At 41.3% G+C, this 18,025-nt stretch overlaps 1 protein-coding gene across 3 annotated transcripts in view; it reads right to left on the bottom strand.

The window, feature by feature from the left end:
* LOC124721831 (heat shock 70 kDa protein 14-like) overlaps window positions 1-18,025 on the bottom strand; it is a 207,800-nt gene that overhangs the window by 90,112 nt on the left and 99,663 nt on the right. The window lies entirely within an intron of this gene.

Here is an 18,025-nt window from a genome sequence, read left to right on the forward strand (position 1 = left end):
GGTTATAAGCCCAGGTAAACAAAACCAAATGATTCATTATGAACTGGCTGAGAATGCAGATAATTTTTAGTTCCTTTCTATAGTTCCACTGGACTGACCATTCACAGTAAGATACCTGCTTTCTGGTATGTTCCAATTTTTCCCCCTAAACAGTATTGGATGAGAAAGCAGTACATTTCATGACAATTTCAACAAAGCAATAGAAAAACATCTCCAAATTTTAGCACTGTATTACAGTATAATCAAACTGCACAACCACTTCAAATACTGTAACATGGCAGTAATTACTAAATTTGTCAAACATTTATCAGAGCTGGTTAGAATGAGACATGGGCAGCACTGGGATTTCAAATCCAGCCTCACCATTGGCGAATAAACACTTTCAATATTCTCTCAATGAATAGCAATCTGTAATTTGTTTTATACACTAGTAGTTTCATATGCCCGTTTACCTGAAACTGCTTCTTAGATCAGTATTTGGAAACTGAACTCAGGAATTTATCAACAATACGTTTCAAGGCAGTCCATTCATCCTCGTTTACAGACTATCGTAAGACATTGTGTATAATAATAATCTTCTATAGATACACAATTTCACTTCCGTTTTCTAAGGCAATAGAGGAATTCTGTCACGTGCAGAGCATTGCAGCAGTCTATGCTCCATGGTAGAGTCTGCCTTTTCCATGTTCCAGACAGATGAAACAATGGTGTAAGACAGACTGTGGAGCCAGTGTGAAACATAAGGGACCTGGAATGACAATCTGAATGCCAGTAAATATCCAATGATTTCATGCAGCTCTGCAACAAAGCCCACAGTGATCAGTCTGTCACCATTCCAGACCATCACAGATCCTTCACACGTCTTTGCTGGGGATTGTGAAATAGGATTTGAAGTTTCCTCCTTATAAGATGCAAGTGGCTCAACAGTTACAGCGGGGAGATAAAAGTGAGTTGGTACAATTTCCACGCAATGTTACTGGATAGAATTGACCAGTAAGAGGTATTTCTGATGAATCTCGTGATGTTTGATGAAGCAAACTTTCATATGAATAGGTTTATCAATAAATCAAGCTTTCAATATTACTCTAGACACAAATCTGTAGCTCATTCATGAAAAGTTGCAGGATAGCTCACATGTCATCATCTGGTGTGCTTTTTGACAGTTCACTGGAATCATTGGGCCATATTTTTTTGAAGACAACAACAATGGGAAGTCAGTATGTGTCACTTCTGATCAGTATGCGGCCTTTATCAATAATTTCTTCAGTCCACACAGTGCAGGGAAGTTTTCATCTAAACACAATATGGTTTGAGAAAGATGGGGCTTTTAACTCAATTACTAAACTGAGGTGCCACTTTCCACATCGATTACTATTATGATTCAGTGTTATCCCATGGCTAGTGAGAGCACCCGATCTTTCGGCAGCAAATTTTTTTCTGTGGGATCATCTTAAGAAAAAAGCTTTTTTCATGGCTCCACAATACTGATCAATTGAAAGCCATGATACATAAAGACACAGAGAAAATTCTTCAAGAAATAGTTGAGAATTCAACAAGGACCTTCCACAAACCTCTTTAGCAATGCATCACCAATGATGTACATTTTATGAAATAAACTTTTGTTTGGCTTTTCAATAATGGTAACGTGTGTAGAACAGTTACCTATAAGTTATACTGGTCTAAATATAAGCAAAACTTCGTAATAACCAAATGAAAAAGTACTACTTCCTGAGGGCAACCCTGTATTGGAACAATTTATTAAGCACTTCTGTGATGTTCTTGGTATGGTTAAACAAATGTATGATGAATTGTAAACCTCTTATTTGAATCTCATCCATTAACCCAACTTGGTAAGGACACCAAATTGCCAAAGAATTGGTCAAATGAAGGTTTCATAGGTGAGCTCCTTTGTGAATAAATTGCACTTCCTACAAATCCTTTCAACAAATAAAAGCCTGGCTGGCATCTGATTTCCCCAAAGTCAGATTTTTGTGTCTATTCCACCGTATATCACTAAGCACATGAACTCTACATCCTGATTTCTACGACTGATCACTGATTGGGTACTCAAACATTATTATACTTTTCATTTATCTAGAAGCACAATATTAGATTTATTTATACTGACAGTCAGTAATCAGTCTTTGCACCAAGTACTGATAAATTACAAGTCTTTCTGGAATTTGTAACAATTTTCTAATGTCAGTATTATCTGGCACAACATAACACAATAAAGTGAACAGTAATCCTACTGAAACTTCTTGGTGGATTAAAACTGTGTGCCAAATTAAGATCTGAACTGTTACGAACCTTTGCCTTTTATGGGTAAATGCTCTACCAAGGGAGTTATCCAGAAACGACTTGCAACACCCCCCCCCCCCCCCCCCCCCACACACACACACACACACACACAGTTCTAATAATATTCCTACTGCACTTCCGTTCAGTACACAGGATGCTACTTTATTTCTATCTGTGGATCCCTTTACTAACAACATAGTGGACTCTTATTTGCAAGCAAGTCTTCAATCCTGCTTCATGCCTGTTCCGATATTTTAAAAGCATATAGCTTATTTACTATGCAACAGTGTAGAACTGCACAGCACATGTGATCACAAGGTTTTCCTGAAATGAAAATTATTTAATTGTGACAAATCAAAAGTTGAAACTCATGCTTTCAATTTTCTCGTCCTTATAGACAGGAAATCGAATTCGAGCTACTAGGTGCCACCCCCAGACACTCCTACATTGCTGTAGGATAGGCACGGGTAACCTGCGGGCCTAATTCACATAATTACTTAAGCTCACAGACCACTTTTCAAGTGATGCAATAGTAGTGCTTCAGGTGCAGGAAGTGAAAACTGTAGCACCTGTGACAATGTTTATGGGAGTGACACACCACTATGAATGGCACCCTGCTGCCATTTAAATCAGCACATTTCCTGAGTAGTCAGTAGTTTTCATGTCATTGTCACCTGTTACCAATGTTTACAATCCATCAATGTGTAACACAGATGTAGGCAGTACGCAATAAGTAACATGTGGGGGGAGTCAGCGGTGGTATAATTGCATTATGCATGTGCAGAGTAAGCAAAACTGACAGTGGTCTGTGTCACGAGTTGCAAACCCGAGGCAAGGTGAGCATCGGCAGAAATATCCAAAAATAGGTCTTGGATGGAGTACAATGTGAGCGCCTCACACTCTCCCCAAAAATTTCTTCTGCAGGTCAAACTGAAACCAATGATGGGCCGAATCCGGCCTGCAGGCAACTGGTTGCCCACCTATCCTATACATCATCACTACTATTGTCAGTTCTCGAACAGCCAATCACATAAAATTCAAGAAAGGAAAAGCATTGCAGCATATGCAATAACCAGTATCACAAGCATAAATTTCAGATCACTCCAGCTTCTTCAATAGATACCAGGATTTTAACTCTCAAGAGTAAGAATTTCTCATAAGGATGATAGTATTTCAAGCAAAATATTAAAGGAATGTACTTCAGTTACAGCTGATGTTTACATCCATATTTTTAATGCATCACTTTCACAAGGTGTCTTTCGAGGCCTGCCAAAGCCCAACAATATTAGAACACTTTTTAAGAAAGGTAATAGGACAGACGTTAATAACTAATGACTAATTTCACTGTGAACTTCATTTTCTAAAGTTGCTGCAAAAGGTAACGTATTGAAGAATGGTCATGCCGATCTACAAATATACTGTCAGTCAAAATTTGAATGCCAGATGAGTCTCTCCACTAAATATGGCATCTACCATTTCACTGACCACATACTGAAATATCTGACTGGCAAGTCAATACCTAGCAGGACGTTCTTGTGATGTATGTATGACATTTGATTTTGTAAATCACAAGATTGTTTTGGATAAACTTAAATAGTTCAGTTTTCAAGGTACAATGCTTTAAGTGGTTGAATTTATACTGCACTGACAGGAAGAAAATGGCCATGTTAGATAGCTCATGAAGTTTTAATGATGAATCTCCCCCTGAGTGTGGACAAATTATTACAGGCATTCCATAGAGTTCAATTCTGGGAAAACTCCTGTTCATGATATGTATAAATGATATTCCACCTTACAGTAATAAAGCAGAAATGGTGTTCTTTGATGATAATGCAACAATCACAATCAAGTCCTTCAGAGGTGTGACAACAGACTGATCAATAAAAGAAATGCTAAAAAATATTGATTCTCGGAATATTACTTAGAAAACATACACTTCACTGAAATCTGTACAAGGCAAGATATTTCACCAGCAACAATAATAGAGCACTGGGAGATGGGAAACATGTAAAAATCAATTGTTCAAAATTCCTAGGTACGCATATAGACCAAAACTTGAATAGAAAATCACATATTACAGATTTCTTAAAATGCTCGAATTCAGCAACATTTTCTCTACATGTAATTGCTGATTTTTTTTAATGAAAGCATTAAAAAACCAGCTTACTTCGCACACTGTCATTCATTGATGTGACTGGAAATAGTTTTTTGAGGCAATTCTACACACAGACACTAAGTATTCATCATACAGAAATATTCTGTAAGGATATCTGGTGGTCATCCTCAAACTTCATTTAGGCATCCTAACAACCTCTCTTATGAAGTTTGTTGTGAGGCATCAGGCACAATTTAAAAATAGTAGTATTGTTTGTAAGTCTAACACTTGGAACAAATATTGCCTCCACTATTCACAACTTAACTTACTCAGCTGTAAAAATATTTGAAAATATCACCTACAAATTAAGGGTGCAGGCACATAATAAAAGTTTTAAAAACAACTGAAATAATTTCTGTTTGATAACTCCTCCTACTCAATGGATTAATTTATATAAAGTTAGTATCTGTATGTTGTTGGGTTCTACTTACCTAATTTTGTTCTAGACTAACACAGCAATATATTCAGTAATATTATTTCTACCAGATTTGATCAAGTCCACGGAATTTTTTTTTTTTTTTTTTTTTTTAATAAAAAGTCTTGATCTTTTAAAATGAAGCAGATTTTAGCCAGCAAATATTAAAATGAAGAGGTAACTTGATACATTATTAATGAAATGAGCATAAAGTCTCTGGTATCTATCTTGGAATAACTAAAAACCTGTAACTTTGACTTCTTCCAGAATTCACTGAACATACACTCACTCGAACAGAAACAACTACTGAAATTCACCAAAACAGGTAAAACAGGGACGCAAGTTCCCAAAATGTCTCCTTAATACCTTGGTATGACAAGCTGTAAGATGTAAACAAACTCTAGTCAACACACATCTGTCAGATTATAGCTCTCATGCTTTCTTTAGCACTGCTCATGCTCGCTTTACCAATAATACCACAACAATGATAAGGAAACGGATCAGCCACTCACATTAGTATGGGGTTTATATTGTTTTCTAGATCTTTCCTCCATGTTGGGATTCAGGTGACGCCATCAACTCCATTAAAAAATTTAGGACACTTGTGGATCTCCACTGCTTTCTTGATAAATGAATCCCAGTAACACAAGGTGTGTGCCAGGATTTCAGTGTTGTCAAATAATAATTTGTGTGTTGGTAACACCATGCTTTGCAATGAATGGTTTCTCACAACGTCTTAGTTATACATTTTGGAGTGTTTCTTGCACTGTTCATTAATAATGTGATTACACTGTTGTAATAATTCACACCAAACTCACATGATATATTGTAAACCACATGCCTCAAAGACCTAGGACATCTTACTAGGTACAATCCATATTTTTAGAAACTGGATTAAAGATGGGTTATTTTTAAGTATAGTTTTCACTTCACCTCTCAGTTCGGTGAGATGACTTTACTTTCCAGACTTAGGACTTTGTCAATCTCAGTTTATAAGATACACATCAAATTAATTTGGTAAAGATTTCAATATTATATTTTTGACTAATTTACAGCAAAAATAACATTAATAAACTTCCAATCTGATAAAGATGTCACACTTTCCAACTACAGCGTGGGGAAATAGTCGCAGGATCATACGTATTGTTTTCAATAGCTTGTCTTCAAATTGAGAAGCACATTGTAATCAAATTTAGTAATGGCCTGTCAGATAATGATGCACAAAAATCAACATTCAAATCAATTTTATTTATTTTATTTACATGTCAAGTTCCATAGGACCAAATTGAGGAGAAAATCTCCCAGGTCATGGAACATGTCAGTACATGAAATTACAACATAAAAGTAATAATAGATAAAAATAAAATGTATATGAACCCAAAAGAAGTCAATCCATAAATTTAAGTAAATGCAATCTACAATACAACAAGAACTTACCCCAAAATATACCACCATATGATAAAAGCGAATGAAAATAAGCAAAGTAGACTAATTTTTGTGTCAAATGATCACTCACATCAGATATTGTTCCAATAGTAAAAATGGCAGCATTAAGTCTTTGAACAAGATCCTAAATGTGGGCTTCCCACGACAGTTTACTATCTATCTGAGCACCTAGAAATTTTAACTGTTCAGTTTCACTAAATATGCCCACTCTGTGAAATTAAAATGTCAGGTTTTGTTGAATTGTGTGTTAGAAACTGTAAAAACTGAGTCTTACTGTGATTTGGAGTTAATTTATTTTCTACAAGCCATGAACTTAGGTCATGAACTGCACTATCTGAAACCAAGCCAATGTTGGACACAACATCCTTTACTACCAAGCTAGTGTCATCAGCAAACAGAAATATTTTAGAGTTACCCATAATACTAGACGGCATATCATTTGTATAAATAAGGAACAGGAGTGGCCCCAACACTGAAATAGACTCACATTCCACAACAGCAAATCACAGATTTAGAGATATGGGTCCTACTGCAACATAGGCATTTATATCTAATACTGCGGAGAATATCTGGCAAGAGCTCTACAAAAATACAGGATAAAACAATTCATTGCATCAACACAGTAAATAGACCTCTAAACAAAATTAAAACTATAATGCAAGTAGTGAAAGAAGTTTGACAGTAGTAGGTGGCTGCTCATCATATTACATCTCATCACGGTTCGTGTTTTGAGACAGCCTTCTTTTCTGCAGCTACCCAACGTAAGCACGAACATTTGATCAGTTATTAAAATAGTGGAAAGACTCATCTGTAAATAAAAAGTATCAATTAGGCTGGAAATGACCTGTACAAATTATATTAGAGGTACTCTGTCTCAAAGACATGCTGAACAGGGGACTCAATCACTTTCCAGATAGGTTAAAACATGAATTAGGTAAAAATCACTTTATAACTTATGGAGACAATGTAGACAATATCAAGCCAATTTTATTTCTATCAGTAATTTTTTTTTTTTTTTGGTTCTCCGGAGAAGAAAATGTTTATGAAAAAAGGAACATATGGCCAAGGACGGCAATCCATCTCGTAGTGGAGTCGTGCTGCTTATTCGTGATGACATTCGTAGTCAAACCATCTCACTCAACATCCGGCTGCAAGCTGTTGCAGCCCGCATTCTCCTTCCTCGCTTCACCTTTTCTCTTTGTACCGCCTAAATCCCTGTCATTCGGTTTCAGCAGGGCAGACTTCCTCTAGCTCGTTGGGAAATTCCCAAATCTTTTTGCTGCTCAGTGACTTTGATGCGCATCACCCCCTTTGCAGCTCTTTGTGAACCTGTCCGTAAAGTGCCCTCTCGGCTGACCTTCTCGATCAACTCAACCTCTTCTGCCTTAACACTGGAGCACCAACGTTCCTTTCAGACTTGACACACTCTTACTCCCATTTGGACCTCTCATTCTGCACTGCCCAGCTTGCCCGTCGTCTCGAGTGGTGTGTTCTCTTTTAGACATACTTGAGCAACCATTTCCCCACATCCTATCTGTTTGCCGACTCCTCCCTCATCTACTTACTAAATTAATTGGCAGCTTTCAAAGGCAGACAGGAGGCTTTACTCCTCCCTGGTGACCTTTGACAAACGACATTTCCCCAGTTGTGATGACCTTACAAAAGTTATCCTTACCGCTGCAGAATGTTCCATTCCTCACATTTCCACTTTACCACATCATGTCACAGTCCTTGGTGGACTGACGCGTACCGTGACAATTGATGTGCAGAGACACACTCTCGGCGTTTTTAACACTGGAGAACTGCATTTGATGTAAACAGTCCCGTGTGCAGTGTCATCACCCTCTTTGGGATGCCAAAGGAGCTAGCTGGATTTCATTTACTAATTTTTTAACAGTTCCGCTCTGTCTTCCATTGTGTGGGCTAAATTCCAACGACTCTCTGGGCCCAAGGTCAATTCACCAATTTCTGGCCTGATCGGAGCAGATGATGTCATTGTGGAACCCATTGCTATATCCACCAGCTAGGGCCACTATTTTGCAAATATTTCAAGCTCCACCCATTACCGCCCTACCTTCCTCCATTGGAAACAAATGGAGGAGGCTTGGGTAATACCCTTCTCCTCTTAGAATTTTAAATGCTACAAAGCAGCCTTTCCTATGTGGGAGCTGATCACTCTCACTGTATCCCTATCTTTCACCCCACAGCCGGATGATGTTCGCATTCAGATGTTGCAGCACCTTTCTCTTGCGGGCAAACATTTTCTGCTTAATACATACAACCACATCTGGGCATGCTCCCATACGCTGGTATAAAGCCTTAATCATACCCATTCCTCAGCCCAGTAAGGACAAAGACCTTCCTTCTAGCTACCACCCCATTTCCCTCACTAGCTATGTTTGCAAGGTTTAGAACGTATGATTAATGCCCGGGTGGTATGGTGACTCAAGTCTCGCAAATTACTAACGACTGCACAGTGTGGATTTCAGGCGTGCCATTCTGAAGTTGACAATCTCACCACTTTGGCAACCCATGTCATGAACAGTTTTCTGCAACAATAACTGACTGTGGACGTGCTTTTTGATCTGGAGAAATCCTTCGACACCAGCAGGAGGACCAGTACCCACTGTACTCTTTACATGTGGGGCTTTCCAGTCTGCCTGCCACGTTTCCTTCAGGAATTTTTAAAAGACAGACTTCTCAAAGTACGTGTGGAATGTGACTTGTAGGACACTTTTATCCATGAAAATTGGATGCCTCAGGGGTCCATCCTGACATTCGTTGTCCTTGCTATTGCCATTGACCCTATTATGGCCTGTCTCCCGCTGGGTATTTCCGGGTCCCTTTTTGTTGACAATTTTGCCACCTATTGCAGTTCCCCATGGACTTGTCTCCTTGAGCGAAGTCTTCAGCATTGTCTCATTGTCTTTACTCATACAGCATCAACAATGGCTTTCGCGTTTCCACTGACAAAACCATTTGTATGAATTTCTGGCTGCACAATGGGTTTCTTCCACCTTCTTTATACCGGGTGATCAAAAAGTCAGTATAAATTGGAAAACTTAATAAACCATGAAATAATGTAGATAGAGAGGTAAAAATTGACACACATGCTTGGAATGACATGGGGTTTTATTGGAACCAAAGAAAAAAAAAAAAAAAAAAAAACATTTTGCTAGACGCGTGAAAGATCTCTTGTGCGCGTCGTTTTGTGATGATCGTTTGCTCAGCTGCCACTTTCGTCATGCTTGGCCTCCCAGGTCCCCAGACCTCAGTCCATGCGATTATTGGCTTTGGGGTTACCTGAAGTCGCAAGTGCATCGTGATCGACCGACATCTCTAGGGATGCTCGAAGACCACATCCGACGCCAGTGCCCCACCATAACTCCAGACATGCTTTACAGTGCTGTTCACATTATTCCTCGACTACAGCTATTGTTGAGGAATGATGGTGGACATATTGAGCATTTCCTGTAAAGAACATCATGTATGATTTGTCTTACTTTGTTATGCTAATTATTGCTATTCTGATCAGATGAAGCGCCATCTGTCTGACATTTTTTGAACTTTTGTATTTTTTTGGTTCTAATAAAACCCCATGTCATTCCAAGTATGTGTGTCAATTTGTACCTCTCTATCTACATTATTCCGTGATTTATTCAGTTCTCAAATTTATACTGACTTTTTGATCACCCGGTCTTGGGCCTGTCGCTCTACCGTTTGTTGAAACTACGAAATTCCTGCGGCTCATGATTGATAGAAACTTTCTTGGTCCTCCCACATGTCTTACCTGGCTGCCCGCTGTACCCTGTCCGTCAGTGTTCTACGGGTCCTCAGTGGTACTTCCTGGGGAGTGGTCTGGACCACCCTCCTCCGTTTGTACAGATTCCTTGGCCTTTTGAAAGTAGACTATGGATGCTCCGTTTATGCATCTGCACATCCATCCATCTTACACTGTCTAAATACAATCTACCACCATCGAATCCATGTGGCCACTGGCACCTTTTACACCAGCCCAGTTGAAAGTCTCTATGCAGAAGCTGCCTAACTACTGCGGTCATAACGACATGATGTTCTCCTCAGCAGATACACATGCCATTTGTCTGCCATACCTGGCCACTCATCTTGTCGCCTCCTTCAATGACTCATTTGACTGCCAGTAGGTGTGTCCCTCTTCTCCGTTACCTCCTGGAGTTCGCTTTTGGTTACTGCTCCAGCAGCCTCACTTCACGCTATCTGCCACTTTCCCGATGGATGTGTACCCTTCACCACCCTGACTTCTGTGGTGGCCCATGTTCACCTTGAACTTGATTCGCTTCCTTAGGAAACTTCTCCAGATTCGATCTATCGGTGTAAGTTTCTCAACCTTTGCACGGAACTTAGTGATAGTACCTTTGTGTACACTGTTGGCTCTCTGAATGACCATGGTGTCTGGTATGCCTGATCATTGCCACCGACCATTTTCGATATCTGCTTCCAGAACACTGCTCAGTATTAACAGCAGAGCTCTTTGCTCTGTATCAGGCCACACGGTACATCCAGCGACACAGGCTTTTCAATTTTGTCATCTGCTCAGATTCTCTCAGTGATTTTCAGAGCCTCTGTATGCTGTACACTGTCTATCCCTTAGTGCAACAGGTCAAAGAAAGCTTCCACTTGCTATGTCTTGATGGATGGTCTGACAGGAAACAAAGCTGCTGACACTGTTGCCAAGGCTGCTGACACTGTTGCCAAGTCTGCAGTCCTCCTACATCATCCAGCTAGTTCTTCCATTCCTTCCGATGATCTCCATGTTGTCTTTTATCAGAAGGTGGTGTCACTTTGACATTACAATTGGTCTTCCATTCATGGGAACAAACTCCAGGGAATGAAACATCTCCCAAAAGCTTGGCCGATCTCCTCTCTCAGCCCTTTCGCCGCAAGGAGATGATTTTAGCTAGGTTACGTACTGGGTACTGTCTTTTTAGCCATCGTCATTTGTCAAGTGGTGACCCACCATCACTTTGTCCTCACTGTCATCAACCTTTGGCCATTAGCTGTTTCCTGACCAAATGTCTCTTTTTTAACCACTTACGTTCTACTGTATGTTTGCTGTCTGAGTTATCGGTCGTTTTAGCAAACGGCACATTGGATGTTGATTGTGTTTTACTTTTTATCCATCATAGCAATATAGCGAACGACATTTAATATTTAATTCATGGTCTTCATAGTCTCTATGACATATTTCGTGTACCTTTCTCCAAGAGTAAGTCCTTGTTTACCTGCCTTTCCTTCCGTTGATTGGGCTTAACGTGCAGTCACATTTAACTCCTTTTTCATCTTGGTGTTCAAAGGTTCTGACATGGACGTGTATGACTTTAGTGTGTTGTTGAAGTTACAGTTTGTATGCGGGACAGGAGTGCCAACAGAAATTATTTCTTTTTTCTCTTTTTGCAAGTAGTTTGTAACAACTGTTCACAGCTTGTGACTGGTGGATTACTATTCTAAATAATCTGTTCTTAATTATGACTACAATAAAAACACCACCATTCTTATTTAATTAATGATGACATTATAACATCTAACAACGGAAAATCCAGGATGGAATAATGTCAATATTATGAAAAAGATAGATTGCCAATCACCATATAGCAGAGATTTTGAGTAGCAATCAGGTCTCGACAACCAGAGACTCTGTGTGACTGACTCTCTCTCTCTCTCTCTCTCTCTCTCTCTCTCTCTCTCTCTCTCTCTCTCTCTCTCTCTCTCTCTGTGTGTGTGTGTGTGTGTGTGTGTGTGTGTGTGTGTGTGTGTGTGTGTGTGTGTGTGTGTGAAAACTTACTTGTTTGACCGTCTTTTAATTATGCCTATCTGCAATTCAACATTTCCGCTACATGGAGAGTAGCACTCTATCCCTTTCATAATACTGACATGGTTTTATGTATTTTAGGTATGCTAGATTCACAATTTCTGACTCATGATGATGACCTATTCAATCGGCAGTTTATATTTCAGAATATAACATTCTTAAGAGTTGTTGGTTGGTTGACTGGATGATTAAAGGGACCAAACTACTAGGTCATCAGTCCCTTTTTCCTCAGACAGACAGGTCTACATGCCTGTAGATCAGATAGCCTACCACACAAAACCCAGGGGAGGAAAACCCCAAGGTCTATGAAGGTGAGATAATGGACAAGAAGAAGAAAGAAAGGAAGACAGAGAGAGAGCACAAGAAAGGTGTTCCCTCTAGGGAGCAGCCAGAAGCCTCCGAAAGCACAGTGCAATGCAATGAGGGAACATACACCCCCCCCCCCCCCCCCTTACCAGATGTAGCCCACTCAGAAATCACCTAGGAAAGACTAGCAACATGGACACGACGAGAGAAGTACAGAGAGACAAAAGACGAACAAGTCTAACAGACCATGGGGGGGGGGGGGGGGGGGGGGGGGAGTAAAAGAACAGGTAAGGTGAGGACCAGGCTGCACCACAATGCCCAGATAGCCACAGCACGGACTTGGCAGAGGAGGCAAAGAGTGTTCTGCCAACCCATCAATGGGCCAATATGGGTAAGTGGACCTACCTTGAAGAGAGCGGTGAAAGCTCCCTTCAAGAATAAAACATAAAACTAAGTCAGCCACTGAGGCATTGTCTCCTAACACCAGAGACAGCGAGTGAGGGAGATTAAGAGCCCACTGCATGGTGGCTAAGTTCGGACAGTCCAGCAAAATGTGGACCACCAGCAAATGGGAACCACAATGACAGAGAGGTGGGTCTTTGCGACAGAAGAGATGACCAAGAGTTAGCCAAGTATGGCCAATACGCAGCCAGCAAAAGGATGATTAAGTCTTTGAGAGTGGCCCACATGAAGAACCTCCACAGATTTGTAGTCTCCTTCATCACCCTACTTTGTTTGGCAAAGTCAGAGTGAGCCATTCCAGATTCCCTAACCTTCATGGCATAATACTGATCAGAGGTTCATTACTGGAATACCAACATCACAAATCAGTTTACAGGTAGCCAGTTTGGCCAGGCTACCAGCAAGTTCATTTCCCAGGATCCTGATGTGGCCTGGGGTCCAGACATACAGGGAACCCTGGATAGCAATTACCAAGGGACGGTGAAGGTAACATTGGTCAAGAGATGCAAACTGCACAAGGAGTTGCTGAAGATGAGAGAAGATCCACCGGTGGAGAAACTAATATGTTCAAGAGCACGAGAGATGGCTACCAACTCCGCAGTGAAAACATTACAACCATTTGGCAGGGAGCACAGTTCAGTGTCCCATGCGAGTATAAGCAAAGCCCACGTGACCAGCACCCATTAAGTCATCAGTACAGACTACTTCTGAACCCCATGATATGACAAGAATGGCTAAAAATTGGTGGCAGACGGCCTCAGAAGGAACCGAGTCTTTCAGATCTGGTGATAGGTCAAGACAACGCTGTGGCCGAGGGATACACCATGAATGTGTAGTGAATGGGCCTGGAGGAGAGGTGATAGAGGAAACAACTGGAGTTCAGAGAGGAGAGACAGGATGTGGATTGCGATTGTAATCCTTGATCTGGACTGCTGTTGCGGGGGATGGATTCCGGTGTTTCGACGGGATTGTATCAGGGCTTTGTAAAGCTGTAGAAAGGTAGTACGATCTGCATCCCAGCTGGTGTTACTAAGGCAGTGAAGACTATTAAGGTGCAGCTAACACTTTCGATCAATCTAGCATAGATGGGGAATCCACATCAACTTAGGATCTAAGACCAGTCCAAAAAACCAAAACGTTCCCACCACATTGAGTAGTTAGCTGTTGAGGTAAAGTTCTGGCTGTGGGTGAACACTACAATGTTGACAGAAGTGCATAACATGAGTTTCGACACTGTAAAGTGAAAGCCATGGGTGAGGTCCCATGACTGCGCCTTTCCTATGGCACCTTGCAGTCGATGTTCAGCGACATCCATACTAACAGAGCCCTGTGGTACCCCATCCTCTCGTCAGATTGGGGGAGGAGGGGAGGGGGGTGGGGGTGGTACTGTGGGAAGCAGCAAGTTGAACCTGCAAAGTATGGTGGGATAAGAAGATGTGTACAGTAGCTAGGATGTGGTGTCTTGAGCCTTTTTCAGGTCGAAGAAGATGGCTATAAGGTGTTGATATTGGACAAAAGCTGTTTGGATGGCAGACTCCAGGCAATCCAGATTTTCAGTATAGAGTCACCTCGGCAAAAACCGCCCTGGGATGGAGGCAGAAGACCCCGAGACTCAAGGAGCCAACACAGCCGCCAGCTCACCATGCATTCAAACAACTTGCAGAGAACACTGGTGAGATTAACTGGGTAATAACTATTCATCTCTAGAGGGTGCTTGCCCCGTTTCAGTACTGGGATGATGATGATTTGTCGCTGTTGCAATGGGAAGTCGCCCTCACTCCAGGATGCAGTTAAAGATGGCAAGGATATGACACTGACAATCCACAGATAGGTGCTTGATCATCTGGTTGAGGATGTGGTCCGATCATGGGGCAGTGGGCTAGGACACTGACAAATCCCCACTCACTGAATGGAGCATTATACGGATCCAGGTGGTGTGCAGTAAAAGGTAACTGCTTTTGCTCTACCGACTTTTTTAGGACACAAAAAAGGGTTGACAGTTCTCAGACTCAGAGGCTCTAGCATAATACAGAGAACAATGTGGCATCTGTGTTAGTGTAGACGGCACCATTCAACGTACCACCACCAGGTACACCTGCAGGTGTCTGGTATCTGTAGATACATCTGACCTTGGCTCAAACCTATGAAGGGAAGGTTCATGGTCTGATGGTTGAAGCGTACTGTTCCTAGCATTCTTGTTTCCATCACTTTATTGGATGGCAGACCCAGGCATGGAGCCACTGAAAGGCAATAACGTGCTCCATCGATGGGTGCCACTTATGGTGCTGGAGAGCTCGCCTACGATCTCTAATGGCCTCTGCAATTTCTGATGACCATCCAGGTATTGTCTTCTGTCGGGGTGCACAGAAGGAACAGGGAATCGCCAAAATCAGCTGCTCAAATAATGGTTGTAGTTGTATTCTGGACTGCCTCATCAATATCTCCATGCAGTGGGGAGCCAAGGGCAACAAAAGAGGCAAAAGCATCCCAGTCAACACGGCTGAGAGTCCATCTGGGCAGGCGTCCATGGGAGTGATGCTTTGTTTCACATCACTTTGGTATAATGTCACCCTGACCTTTTCAGGTAATGAATCACCATCAAAGGCCAACATGAAGGCACTGGTAGCGACACTGTTGTCCTTTGGTCCCCAATGTACATGACTAACAAAGTGTGCACCCTGGCACTCCAAGTTGGTGCGTAGCTCAGCATCAGATTGTAAGAGCAGGTCTCTGTGAAAATAATGCCCTGAACCATATTTAGACTATTATGGGGAGTGACAGTCATCGGTATGTCACCCACCTTGTTAAGAGCTAGTAGCACCCGTGATTGGGCAGAGGATACTGTTTTGATCAAAATTGACCCACTTTTCATTTTAGAAATGGCTGCCACTTCCCCAAGCTTGACTTCTATGTTCTCCACAAAGAAGAAGGGTTCTGTGGCCAAGAAGGAATCCCCATCAATCCCTGAGCAAACTAATTATTGGGGGGACGGGGATATTTCTCTGCTTGCCGCTTAGCCCTATGGAAGGAAACATTTTATGGTCATATCTCTCTGCACTTAAATAGTACTTTCCTTCCATAGAGACTGCTGGGATCATACAGCTACCGGCGGAAGATAACTTCATCAGATTCATTTGCGGCTCATCTGCCATGGTGCCACCCACTTCGAATGGGGGCTCTTGCCATGCGCGCCACCCAGCCTCAGAAAATGGCTACTTGGCCAGTAATCTGTTGCTCGGAGTCCCCGTGTCCCAGTCACAATGGGCACATGCACATAAACCTTGGCATACATGGGAAGTTTTCAGCTCAGGCACCAACAATACGATACCCACGTGGCAAGGGGGCTACCACTGTGCAGCTATTTGATGATCACCATGACAGGATGGCCACCATGCTGGAGCTTACACTGCGTTGGGTGACCTTCCCTGCATGGTCAACATTCCTGGAGAATCTGAAAACTGATGGCAGGTCAAACCTAACAACGGGGACTATGTCTTTACTTAATGAAAAGTTGTCGAAAACAAAAAAAAGCGGAAACTCTAATCCCAGTCACAAACGAGATCTGAGCTGGGTCTGCATCAAGAAAACCAAACAATGGAGAGGCAGAGGGAGAAAGGGACAGTGGAAGTATAAGCTTGCAGGACAGAAACGAAGTAATGCTGCAAAGCATGGGGCTCCATGGTAGCCAAGCAGGTAAGTACTGACACGAGAGTTGTGAGGCCTCAGGGGCTAAATGAGTAATATTGTCATTGAACCTTGGTGGGTCCTTCCCCACATCTCACTACATCCCATCACACAAACTCAACCAGCATGTTTCTGACAAGGCTTGTGAATTTCTCCCATTAATCAATATTCTCCTTCCCAGATGTAAATAGTTGCTCAGATAGTTTGTTGTCATTTTATTGACACATCATGCACAACTTTTCATTCAACACCACTGATCAATGATGCTGCTGTAGCTCTGTGTTTGTTGATTCATCCATTTATTTTCACTGAATTGAAAAGTTCACATTTTTTTATTGACAGCATAAATTGTATACTTAAATCGTATGTATTCTACTTAGTTGGCTGTCCAAGATAATTTTCAGATAAGATATTTAGTACAATTTCACTAGAACCGCCATCCCTGCCATCTGTGTCATGCATGGCTGACTAACAGGAACCTCTCCTAAGGCTAAAACACGATCAGGTAATTTATCAGAAATATTTTTCCACAAATCTTCCGTAGCATTCCATGCCATCTCAACTGATGTAGTGTGTCACCAATAGATAGTTTTAGTAAGAAATTTTGGCCCACCTTTAAGGCTTAACTTTACCCAAATTATCTATTGTTGACTGCATTTATCTCATTACACAAAAAGAGACTTGTCACATACATATTCCAGTCAGAATTTAAGATTTTGTTTCTGTTTGTTTCTAGTTTTACCCAATTTTCTGTTCCACTTGCTACACAAGCAATGCTGTTTAAGCAAGTCACAGTAATTCAGTGATCTTGCCTTGAATACTTGTCCAGTTACCTAATATTCAGTTTTCATTTTCACAGTTGACTTACATGGCTATTTGATCTCCTCAATATGAAATACATGTGAAGTGATCATGGCTCTTTGGTGTTCAACATCTAAAGGTAAACAGGCTTACAAAGTAATTTATCTAAAAAAAAAAGGATGCAAACTATACTGCAAATTATACTGCAAACTATACATATTGCGCTATTGAAGGAAATCCTTTCTGCGGGTACTGCATGCCTAACCAATTCAGGGAGGCACTTTAAAATTCTACATCCAATACAGATTAAGTCAAGAAATCTGCACCCAAGATCACCAAAAAATCAATGGAGCCTCTAGTTTAAATCTACCTGGCTCCAAACCAAGGATTCCAATCAATACTGGGCATGAAATAACAAACTGTGAACTGTGATTCCATTAGTCGAGTGACAGTAACCCTGTTCGCCACCAAAAGGAACTAAGATGATGACAAGCGTTACTTACAACCAGCTGTAACCATTGCACTAAACAGATGGCTGCAGAGCTTCTTCTGTATCTCAGACGAGACCTTCCCACAGTAAACATATGGGATATCCAAAAGGACTTCC

Source organism: Schistocerca piceifrons, chromosome X (genome assembly GCF_021461385.2).
Source record: "Schistocerca piceifrons isolate TAMUIC-IGC-003096 chromosome X, iqSchPice1.1, whole genome shotgun sequence".
NCBI lineage: Eukaryota > Metazoa > Arthropoda > Insecta > Orthoptera > Acrididae > Schistocerca > Schistocerca piceifrons.